A 13305-nucleotide genomic window follows, 5' to 3' on the forward strand; every position below is an offset into this window, starting at 1 on the left:
AATAATGAAAGAAACAAAGGTTAGCTCTAGCGGACTTGCAAATGTTTACAACAGAATAACACAGCAGGCAGAAAGCATGGAAAATCTGGCCAAGGGAAAAAGACGCCAGTGGTTAGAGAATATGATGGAAACATGTGGATAGACCCAAAGGGTGAGGAGCAACCAATAGGCCGTGGGATCCCCATGCCAATCACAAGCTCGCAGCCCCTCTACTCACAGGGTCTTTGGCATTTGCCATCATGAATTAGCAGCAAAGGCCATCTGAGCGAATGAAATGGTGGTTATGATCGGAAGCGTTTCATCTCGGTGTTGCATCTGACATACAATAAAGTACCCGCATGGAAATTACAGACCTGCATCTGTGGAAGAGTGCTGGAGATCATAGTGTGTGGGGGAAGGCAACTCCATTCGTTGTGACTTTAATGACAGCGAGGATTGTCCGGGCTTTGGAACGATAATGGGTATCCGGAGCGCAGTTCCGAGGTCCAAAGGAAGGAAGTCATGTCACCGGGATAGACGGGGCATAATGAGCAGTTGGTCTTGTTTCAGCAGCTGCAGAAGGGAGCGAGATCTGCGAGGCAAGGGAAAAAACTGTCATATAATTATTGAATAAATTGAATAAACCAGCGTCAAGGGATTTTATTTAGTTTTGGGGAGATGATAAAGTGATCAACGAAAGGGTAGATAATCTGGTTTGGATGTACAGCATTAATCACACTCAATCCCATAACCTCGAGTAAGTTATTTATTAATGTAGTGATTACGTAACTGTATGATTAAACAACTTTTTTTTTTAGAATATTACAGCGCAGTACAGGCCCTTCGGCCCTCGATGTTGCGCCGATCATCTGACCGACACTATTCCATTTACATCCATCTGTCTATCCAATGACCACTTAAATGCCCTTAAAGTTGGCGAGTCTACTACTGTTGCAGGCAGGGCGTTCCACGCCCCTACTACTCTCTGCGTAAAGAAACTACCTCTGACATCTGTCCAATATCTTTCACCCCTCAACTTAAAGCTATGTCCCCTCGTGTTTGCCATCCTCATCCGAGGAAAAAGACTCTCACTATCCACCCTATCTAACCCTCTGATTATCTTGTATGTCTCTATTAAGTCACCTCTCCTCCTCCTTCTCTCTAACGAAAACAACCCCAAGTCCCTCAGCCTTTCCTCGTAAGACCTTCCTTCCATACCAGGCAGCATCCTAGTAAATCTCCTCTGCACCCTTTCCAAAGCTTCGACATCCTTCCTATAATGCGGTGACCAGAACTGCACGCAATACTCCAGGTGCGGCCTCACCAGAGTTTTGTACAGTTGCATCATGACCCCGTGGCTCTGAAACTCGATCCCCCTACTAATAAAGGCTAACACACCATATGCCTTCTTAACAGCCCTATTAACCTGGGTAACAACTTTCAGGGATTTATGTACCTGGATACCAAGATCTCTCTGTTCATCTACACTACCAAGAATCTTCCCATTAGCCCAGTACTCTGCATTGCTGTTACTCCTTCCAAAGTGAATCACCTCACACTTCTCCGCATTAAACTCCATTTGCCATCTCTCAGCCCAGCTCTGCAGCCTATCTATGTCCCTCTGTACCCTACAACACACTTCGACACTATCCACAACTCCACCGACCTTCGTGTCAACCGCAAATTTACTAACCCACCCTTCTACACCCTCATCCAGGTCGTTTATAAAAATGACAAACAGCAGTGGCCCCAAAACAGAACCTTGCGGTACACCACTAGTAACTAAACTCCAGGATGAACATTTGCCATCAACCACCACCCTCTGTCTTCTTTCAGCTAGCCAATTTCTGATCCAAAGCTCTAAATCACCTTCAACCCCATACTTGCGTATTTTCTGCAATAGCCTACCGTGGGGAACCTTATCAAACGCCTTACTGAAATCCATATACACCACATCCACGGCTTTACCCTCATCCACCTGTTTGGTCACCTTCTCGAAAAACTCAATAAGGTTTGTGAGGCACGACCTACCTTTCACAAAACCGTGCTGACTATCGCAAATGAACTTATTCTTTTCAAGATGATTATAAATCCTGTCTCTTATAACCTTTTCCAACATTTTACCCACAACCGAAGTAAGGCTCACAGGTCTATAATTACCAGGGCTGTCTCTACTCCCCTTCTTGAACAAGGGGACAACATTTGCTATCCTCCAGTCCTCCGGCACTACTCCTGTCGACAATGACGACTTGAAGATCAACAACAACGGCTCTGCAATCTCCTCCCTGGCTTCCCAGAGAATCCTAGGATAAATCCCATCTGGCCCAGGGGACTTATCTATTTTCACTCTTTCCAAAATTGCTAACACCTCCTCCTTGTGAATCTCAATCCCATCTAGCCTAGTAGGCTGTATCTCAGTAATCTCCTCGGCAACATTTTCTTTCTCTACTGTAAATACTGACGAAAAATATTCATTTAACGCTTCCCCTATCTCCTCTGATTCCACACACAACTTCCCACTACTATCCTTGATTGGCCCTGTTCTAACTCATATCATTCGTTTATTCCTGATATACCTATAGAAAGCCTTAGGGTTTTCTTTGATCCTATCCGCCAATGACTTCTCGTGTCCTCTCCTTGCTCTTCTTAGCCCTCCCTTTAGATCCTTCCTGGCTAGCTTGTAACTCTCAAGCGCCCTAACTGAGCCTTCACGTCTCATCCTAACATAAGCCGCCCTCTTCCTCTTGACAAGCGCTTCAACTTCTTGAGTAAACCACGGCTCCCTTGCTCGACAACTTCCTCCCTGCCTGACAGGTACATACTTATCAAGGACACGCATTAACTGCTCCTTGAATAAGCTCCACATTTCGTTTGTGCCCATCCCCTGCAGTTTCCTTCCCCATCCTACACATCCTAAATCTTGCCTAATCGCGTCATAATTTCCTTTCCCCCAGCTATAATTCTTGCCCTGCGGTATATACCTGTCCCTGCCCATCGCTAAGGTAAACCTAACCGAATTGTGATCACTATCGCCAAAGTGCTCACCTACATCTAAATCGAACACCTGGCCGTGTTCATTACCCAGTACCAAATCCAATGTGGCATCGCCCCTGGTTGGCCTGTCCACATACTGTGTCAGAAAACCCTCCTGCACACACTGGACAAGAACAGACCCATCTAAAGTACTCGAACTATAGTATTTCCAGTCAATATTTGGAAAGTTAAAGCCCCCCATAACCACTACCCTGTTACTCTCGCTCCTGTCGAGAATCATCTTCGCTATCCTTTCCTCTACATCTCTGGAACTATTCGGAGGTCTATAGAAAACTCCCAACAGGGTGACCTCTCCTCTCCTGTTTCTAACCTCGGCCCATACTACCTCAGTAGACGAGTCCTCAAACGTCCTTTCTGCCGCTGTAATACTTTCCTTGATTAACAATGCCACACCCCCCCCTCTTTTACCCTCTTCTCTGTTCTTTCTGAAACATCTAAATCCCGGAACCTGCAACATCCATTCCTGCCCCTGCTCTACCCATGTCTCCGAAATGGCCACAACATCAGGATCCCAGGTACCAACCCATGCTGCAAGCTCACCCACCTTATTCCGGATGCTCCTGGCGTTGAAGTAGACACACTTTAAACCAAGTTCTTGCTTGCCAGTGCCCTCTTGCGTCCCTGTAACCTTATCCCCTACCTCACTACTCTCAACAGCCTGTACACTGGCACTGCAATTTAGGTTCCCATTCCCCTGCTGATTTAGTTTAAACCCCCCCCGAAGAGCACTAACAAATCTCCCCCCCAGGATATTGGTACCCCTCTGGTTCAGGTGAAGACCATCCTGTTTGTAGAGGTCCCACCTACCCCAGAAAGAGCCCCAATTATCCAGGAAACCAAAACCCTCCCTCCTACACCATCCCTGCAGCCACGTGTTCAACTCCTCTCTCTCCCTATTCCTCTCTTCGCTAGCACGTGGCACAGGCAACAACCCAGAGATAACAACTCTGGTTGTTCTCGCTCTAAGCTTCCACCCTAGCTCCCTGAATTTCTGCCTTAAATCCCCATCTCTCTTCCTACCTATGTCGTTGGTGCCTATGTGGACCACGACTTGGGGGTGCTCCCCCTCCCCCTTAAGGATCCCAAAAACACGATCGGAGACACTAATGTATATATTAAAGCATTTAGTTCGTTTGTTATCTGCTGTGGCCAACATGCCAGACAATTTGGGTTATTGCATTATATGAGGCATTACGAGGTTCAGATAAGCCTTTGTTATTTTATTGCTGGGAAGCCTGTCCAGGCAAAATGTATCAGATTGGATCTCTTGAGAATGACTGAAATTCTGTGCAGAAGAGACAGTACTTAAGACCAAATGTCTGGGACCTTGAACAACATGAGTACTTCTTTATCCATGGTTCCCAGGTGTCTTATCTCAAATTGAAGTAGTAAATAAAACCAGTCTAATCAGGCTGACTGACATGTTGCGTGATGGTCGGGAAAGGGTTACAATCAGGAGTCTTGTAAGGTGCTGATGTGCAGAACAATGGAAGTCTTCAGAGGTTAAGCCACAGACTGATGGATAAAACTTTCTTCTCGTAAAATGAGGGATGAAAACCAAAAAGGGAGGGGACCTTTGCTTCTTTCAATGAAAATTATTTGCCCAGGGTGTGCTCCTGCAACAGCTGTAAATTTAGCTTCCTTAGTCTTTCCATCATTATTTCGCTTACAATGAACATCCTGCAATTACTATCCAAGTGTACTATTGCTTTAATGGGTGAAGTCTTGACCAGAACCAAATTAAGTGAGTGCATGTGTGCCTTAAATTCATGAGGCAGCCGAAACACACTTGAAAAAATTGAAGGGAAATCCACAATACAGGGGAAGAGTGCAGTAAGCTAACCGAATATATTATACAAATAACTAATAAACGTGCACAATGAAAAATTAATTACCATATAGCTAAGTGTGAGATGCTGCATTATAATCAGAAAAATAGGACTCCCAAAAATTCCTTGCAAAATTAACATTAATGTGGTAGACTTGCAACAGGATTCACAGACACAGGTTCACCAATTATTTACATTTAATTTACAGAGGAATCCAATGGCAAAAGCAAAGCACTGATATTACAGTAATATTTGCCCTTAGTTTCTCCAACACTGAGTGTGCTGTATTCTAGTCAGGTCTCCATTTAATGGAAAGGGATATTGGCGCACAGGTGCAATTATTTTAACGATGAGAACACCAGAACGGAAAGAAATGATCTATTGAATTTATATTCGCAGCTTACAAATGTTTTTATTGACTGCCTCTCGTTTTGATGTTTTTACTGTAAAAGTCTGCCATGTATGTTTCTGAGCTGTAAATGGCTTTCCTCGCAGAGATCCTCCCCACTGAGCTATAGGCAGAGATGTTGCAGTTTATATGTGTCGAGATTCTGCATCATTGGTAAGAACTGGTCTGCCAAATTTCAGCCAGTTACATCAGGAACGTAGTCGCAGAATGACAGATGGTGGTCATTTGAATTGTTGTTAAAAAGACACTTTACCTAGTACCATTTCCACAGCTTCTCCCCATAGCCTTCATTCATCCTTTTCTGATAACAAACCAATTCCTCTAGAATGCCCCTATTTAAAATGCCTCCAACGCACTCTCAGGTAGTGCCTTCCAGATGTGAACCACCTGCTGCACGAAAAACATTCTCCTTATGACACCATTGTTCCTTTTTCCAATTACCTTAATTATGTCCCCTCTAGTTCCCGATCCTTCCACTGATGAGAATGGTACTTTCCCTTTATGCTTTGTCCAGTCGATTCATGATTTTGAACACCACTATCAAATCTCTGCTCACCCTTCTCTTCTGCAGGGAAATAGTCGCAACTGTTCCAATCTGTCTACGTATCTAAAGTTCCTCATCACTGGAAGCATTCTCGTGAATCTTTCCTACACACTTTCCAATGTCTTCACAATTTTCCTACACTGTGCCACATAGAAAGGGACACAGCAATCACGTTGAGATCGAACCAAACTTCTGCACATTTTTAACAGAACTGCAAATAGCACGGTCCAATATTCATCCTGAGTAGCAACAAGATAATAAAATTGAGCACCAACGATCCACAAATGTTTTCAGGACCGTGCTGGAGGAAGGAAATAATCAACATTAGAAAGTGTTACCAGCAACTCTATTTCTGGTTCAGATAAGTCATTCCACAGAGGACTAGAATCCGACGACTGTTTTGCACTGATGTTTACCTGTTAGTAAGTAATTAACATCCGTTTCTGTTCAATCGAAACCAAAGCAAAATCAATCACTTTACAACTTATTACCCAATAACTTCAACCAACAGCAAAAAACTTTCTCTTTCTGCCACGTACCATCATAAAACAGGAAAGCGGTTTCATCATACAGAGATATTATTCATTTGAAACACACTGTGCAATTCTACAGTGACATAGTTCCAGTAATGCATGGCCACTGAGGTGAAGTGTTGCATTCAATTTTGTGTCACCCACTCAGTAGAATTCTGCAGTGATAGATACTCCCAGTAAGCCATGGTCACTGGGATCACGTTATTATTTCTGGTAAATGGCACACACACAGTAAAATTCTGAAATGACTTATACTCACAGTCATACATGGCCACCGCTGTCAGCTGTTCAATTACGGTTGGTTAAGCACACTCAGTGCTATTGTACAATGTCTGACAGTGCCAGAAATATCTTTGTTCGGACAGATGCCTGCACTGAAGTTTGATTCAACAGTCCAGAACATTTCAGCAAAGAGAATGACTTGACATTTCAGAGAGCCCATGAACTGCAAACAGGTTTGTTCTAAATTGAGGCATTATCATGACCCCACAGAGGTAATTCAAAACATTCACCTTAACAAGATGATGTCACTGATATGTCAATGATATGCATACTGGTTAAACCTAGATCAAAATGTACCATTATCATTCACAGTACTAAACAGAGATGAAGCCTAGCACAGATTTACACCACTGCAATCGTTACAATCATTTACCAGAAACACCAATGTCGGCAAGGATTGTGTAGTATATTTTTAGGATAAATATCAATTGAAAGATGCATTTTCTGTGTAAAGCAACCTATTCTGTCGTGTTGCAAGCAATCCCACTTAATTAAGCTCTGAGACCTTGCATTCCCAGTCTTTAATTTATGAACTGCAGGAATCTTCACAGGGCATTGATGTTGCAACGCTTTTCTCTGTCTTTTTTTAAGTTTTATTTTGAGCAACCAAATTACGACAGCTGTGTTCACCTCCTGTTAGGAGGGAATGTATTTAGCGTGGAGACTGAACTTGAAAACCCCAAAGTCCAGACAAGTCTTATCATATCAGATAACTAATGATAATTGGAAGCTGCATTAATTCAGCAATGACGTTTCTTTAAACACATCAGTCCCATCTCAAAAACGTTTTTTATTTGCTTCATTTATTCTGCTGTGTCCATTCACTAATTGAATCCGGAAAGTTACTCTGCTCACTCAGGGCTGGTCCTCTGAACTCTGGGATATGGCCTTATCGTTCAGATGTGCCAATTCAAGTCGACAATTAATTAGAAAAAAACTGTCCATGCATCGTCAAACTAATACAGATGCTCAGAATATTTCAGCACCTCATACCAATACCGTTCTGCAAAATTATCCAGTCCATCAAACTAATTACAAGCTCTCAAACTAAGACTGTTTCTTAAATTAATACGGTACCTCAAACACAAACAGCCCCTGATACAAATAAAGTGCTTCACACGAATACTGCCCCTCAAACCAATGCAGCCTCTAAAACAAATACAGCCTGTCAAACCAATACAGCCCCTTAAGCTAATACAGTCCGTCAAGCAAATCCACGGTACCAAACTAATATAGCAGCTAAATATAATGTAACACCTCAAGTGCATGTAAACACCACCTCCTGCATTTTTCACTCCAAGCCACGCACCATCCTGATCTGGAACTCTAGCACCGTTTCTTTTCACTGTTGGTGGGTCAAAATCCTTGAAACCACCTCAAAACAGCACGATGTGTAATCCTACAACGCAGGGATGGCAGCGGTTCTCCTCGGAAGTTCGCCATAACCTTCCCATGGGCAATTAGTATTTGAGGATAAATTCTGGCCTTGCAGCCACGCTCACATGCCAAGAACGAATAAACCAAAGTAGGAAAATACGAAAATAGATGTTGTAGAGGTTAAAGGGACCTTGCAGAACTCATACAGGAAACTCTAAATGTATCAACACAGCATAACAATCCTTAAAAAAAACAAACGATGGTCTGAAATATATTGCTTGAGGTACATGATATGTATGCATAATGATTTATGCTGAAGTTTCATCAAATGCTGGCTATGCCAGACCTGGAGTACTGTGTGGAATTCTAGTTGGAATATTAATGGAAGGAAATAGACGTTATTGAGAGGGTAGAAAAAAACAGTCACGAGCTGTAATACAAACGTGTGGGCGTACCCTATACCAAGAGGATGAACAGGATGCGGATGTTTCCCTTGAAAAGAATAAGAAAAGGTTGGGAGTATTGATCTAATAGAGGTCTTTCAAATTGTGGAATTTTTGTCTGGAATATATGTGGACAGATGGCTCTATTTTGCACCCAGTCGACCGTCGGCTTCCGTGGTGGGGTGCAAAAAAGAATTGGAATAGAAGCGGCCACCAAGGAATCCGTCACCGGGATTGCCCTGGTGGCCCTCCAGTGCTCTGCGATGGGACTTTGTTTTAATTTAGATGGAAACCCATACCGATCATACCTTCAGTACCCGAACCTCAGTGCACTTTGCGGCACTCACATGCCTTCCTTTTCACGTCCAGGGAAGGCTGACACCACTGAGGTGCGGAAGGGCTCAGCTCCGCATTATTCGTTCAGGGAAGGGAATCAGGTGTGAACACTGCAGTGCTTTAAAAGGGAAGGGGGAAGAGGTCAACTTTGCATTTTGTTCAACCACTTGCTGGGCTGGCAGCTTTTTACAAATAGCGCCATTACCTGCTCCTGCATCAAGTGACACGATGAGCTGTGTTGTCAATGCCACCCCCGCCATGTAATTGGGGACAGCTGCCATTAATATACTAATTGGCCACCCTCCACATAATTGCAATGGGGAATTGGCATGGATCCCGCACTGGATGGCCACATTTTTCTGCAGTGGCAGGACAACAAGTTCTAACCCAGAATGTAGCTACTTGTGGGTAAGTGCAAAACCCGAGGGTATCCATATAAGATTGTCTGCAAGAAATCAAATAGAGAGCTCTGCAGAATCTTTTTGCACTGGAGATGGAAGGAAGGTGGAACGAGCGACAACAGGGAATGGTTGATGGGAGTATTATGGATGCATTTAAAGGGAGGCACAATGTGCCTATGAATGAGAAGGGAATAGAGAGCGTTGATGATAGAGTGAGATGAGGAACGAGACGAGGAGGATTAACTGGAGCATGATCACCATGATGGACTGGTTGGGCCGAATGCCTTGTTCCTTTGATTGTTTTATGCTGTGTCATTCAACACCTGTAATAACGCTGGGCTTTTAAAACCATCTGTAACTTAGTCCATATTGACTCGATATTGGTAACAGCTTTCATTCGTACTTAGGCATTTAATACAGTGCCACAAAATAGACTTCTGAGCTGACGTGTAGCTCGTGGAATAAAATGGATGGAAGAAACATGAATACAGTATTGGCTGAGTGACAGGACACAAAGAGTAGTGGTTATTGGATATTTGTTTGGCCTGGAGGAAGGTTTGTAGTGGAGTTCCCCAGGGATCAATGTTGGACCTTTGCCTGTCCTGATATATATTGATGATGGAACTCTTTGTGTACAGGGCGCAATTTCAAAGGTTGCAGATGATACGAAACTTGGAAGCATTGTGAACGGTGTAGCAATTAGCAATGGATAGTGTAGAACTTCAAAAGGAAATAGACAAGTTGGTCGAATGGGCAGACAGGTTACGGATGAAGTAAATGAAGATAAATGTGAAGAGATTCAATTTGCTAGAAAGAACATGGAGAGACAATGTGGAAGCAGGGGTACAATAGTGAAGAGCATGCTGGTGCATATGTACATAAGTCACTGAAGGTGGCAGGACAGGCTGAGAGGGCAGTTAATTAAGTATACAGTATCCTGGGCTTTGTTAATAAAGGCATAGAGTACAAGAGAAATGCAGTTATGCTGAACGTGTATAAGATGCCTGTTCGGCCTCAGATGGAGAATTGCATCCAGTTCTGGAAGCCACACTTTAGGAAACACATGAGAGCATTGGTGAGAGTAAAGACAAGATTCACATGAATGATTCCAGGGACGTGGAATATCAGTTATGAAGATAGATTGGAGAAGTTAGGGTTGTTTTCCTTGGCGAAAAGAAGGTTGATAGATGTATTCAAAATCAGAAGGGGCCTGGACAGAGTAGATAGGGATAAATTGTTCCCACTCTTGAAAGGATTGAGATCGAGTTTCACAGATTTAAATTATTTGGTAAGAGAAGCATACATGACATGAGGAAAATCGTTTTCAAGAAGCAAGTGGTAAAGCTTTGGAATGCGCTGCCTGAGAACGTGATGGAGGCAGGTTGAATTGAAGCATTCAAAATGAAATTATGCAGTTATATGAAAAAGGAAGAATGTGCTGGGGAATGGGGCGAAGGCAAGGCAATGCAACTGAGGGAATTGCACTTTCAGAGATCCAGTGCAGACACGATGGACTGAATAGAATCCTTCTGCACTGTAATGATGCTGTGACTCTGTATAAAATAGTTAATTAATACATCACAGTTTTCGAGAAGCAGTTTACAAAGAGCAATTCATATTTATATTACCCATTACTGTCCATTTTGAAGAAGGCATCGCTAATTGCTGAATAACCCCAAAGCGCCTTTGTTTGGTGTCCTTTTCACCACTCCACTCTGAGAATGACACAACACATGCATACAAAATAGCACGAAAGCAGGAACTATATAAATATCTATCCAACCATCGGCATGGTAAGTTCTGTGCACAGGCACAGGCCTTGGGCGTTTCTTAACTGTTTGACCACTTCGCACTCCACCTTTTTTCTGATTTCACAGTTGGTTCTGTGACTCTTACAACATGAAACTAGCAAGAGTTCGAACTGTAATGAAAACAAAGTTTGCCTAATTTTAAAAGAGGCGAAATAAAAATAAATTGATGAAACTGTAGACTATTAATTTTAATACTAAATTAGAATCGTGCAAAGTTTTTGGGTGAATAATATAAAAAAAGGATTATAATCCAATATGTTGCAGCAAACATCACCAGTTATCACCACATTCCTGGGGACATCTCAAGAGACCAGACATTCCTGTTGACAACTTTAAGTATCATTCAGTATGTAGTCTCTCGTAACAAGAACTGTTATCTTTTATAATGGCAAACACACTTGTGAAACAACTTCTGCCAGAGTCCAAAGTGGTGTATTTTTGGTGAACAGTACCACTAACAAAACGTTTTGGGTCATTAAATCCTTGTTCAAGAAACAAAAGGAGATGTCAGAAAGCAAGAAACTGTAGGCCAGATAGTGATATGTCTGTCATTGGGAAAATGCTGGAATTCATTATTGAGGAAGTCGTTTTGAGAAGGACTTTTGGAAAATCAGAGTACGATCAGGCAGAGTCAACCTGGATTAATGAAAAAAAACCCTGTTTGACAAATTCATTAGAGTTACTAGAGGATGTACTGATTATGGTGAATAAATGGGGACCAGTAGATGTCGTGAATTTGGATTGCAAAAAGGCATTTGTTAACGAGCCACATAATAGGTTAATACACAAGGTAAGAGCTTATCGTGCTGTGGGTAATATATTAGCATGGACAGAAAATTGGCTAAGTAACAAGAAACAGTGAGTCAGGATAAATGCATCATTTTCAGGAAGGCAAAGGTAACGAGTACGTAGTCAAGGGATAAGTGCTGGAACCTGAAATGTTCACAACTGTTATTAATGCTTTAGATGAATGGACCGGAAATACCACAACCTAATTTGGTGATGATATAAAAATATATGGGACAGCAAGTTTTCAGGAGGATACAAATGGATACAGATCAGTTTCCTGAATGGGAAAAAGCCTGGCAGATGGAGTATAATGTGGAAATTATAAGGTATTACGAGCAAGGTTGGAGAAATGGACTGTCTTTCTCTCGTTCCACTTTTCCACTTTATGCTGTTCATCTCCTTCGACTGTCCCTCCAGCCTTCACCATCTAGGTCTAGTCGCTGCCTGTCTACCATTCTCCCTCCCACAGTCAGAGGGTGACGAATGGGAGGGTTGGACACCAGTCTGGACATGTCCAGCAAAGGGGCTTGAGTAGGGAGAACTGGGTCAAGGGAACAGGGCCGTGATCAGCACAGGAGCCGGCACTCCAGGTGCCTCATCTTGATGACTGCTTGGATGACAGGGATGAGTCCCTTCATGGTTACCATGTTAGCTGATATTGTTAACTGTTCCCTCACCTCTGTTACTGTCCCTATCTTTATTGAATCTGTTGTTTATTAAATAAATCTATTTTAAAATGAATGGAAGAAATGGGGTTAAAACAAAGAACAAAGAACAGTACAGCACAGGAACAGGCAATTAGGTCCCCCAAGCCTGCGCCGATCATGATGTCTGTCTAACTAAAACCTTCTGCATTTCCGGGGTCTCTATCCCTCTATTCCCATCCTATTCACGCATTTGTCAAGATGTCTCTTAAACGTCGCTATCATACCTGCTTCCAACACCTCCTTCGGTAGCATGTTGCAGGTACTCACCGCCCTCTGGGTAAAAGGTCTGCCTCGCACATCCCCTCTAAACCTTTCCCCTAGCACCTTAAACCTATGTCCCCTAGGAACTGACTCTTCCACCTTGGGAAAAAGCCTCTGACTATCCACACAGTCCATGTCACTTTCTCTTCTTCTTTGACCACCAGAGAGACAATGGGTAAGCGCCTAGAGGTGGTCAGTGGTTTGCGAAGCAGCGCCTGGAGTGGCTATAAAGGCCACTTCTAGAGTGACAGACTCTTCCACAGGTGCTGCAGATAAAATTGGTTGTCGGGACTGTTACACAGTTGGCTCTCCCCTTGCGTTTCTGTCTTTTTTCCTGCCAACTGCAAAGTATCTTTGGCTCATCACACTTTAACCCCGCCTTTATGGCTGCACACCAGCTCTGGCGAACGCTGGCAACTGACTCCCACGACTTGTGATCGATGTCACAGGACTTCATGTCACGTTTGCAGACGTCTTTAAAGCAGAGACATGGACGACCGGTGGGTCTGATAACAGTGACAAGTTCACTGTACAATGGAGCCTTGGGGAT

Source organism: Heterodontus francisci, chromosome 1, assembly GCF_036365525.1.
Source record: "Heterodontus francisci isolate sHetFra1 chromosome 1, sHetFra1.hap1, whole genome shotgun sequence".
NCBI classification, from domain to species: domain Eukaryota; kingdom Metazoa; phylum Chordata; class Chondrichthyes; order Heterodontiformes; family Heterodontidae; genus Heterodontus; species Heterodontus francisci.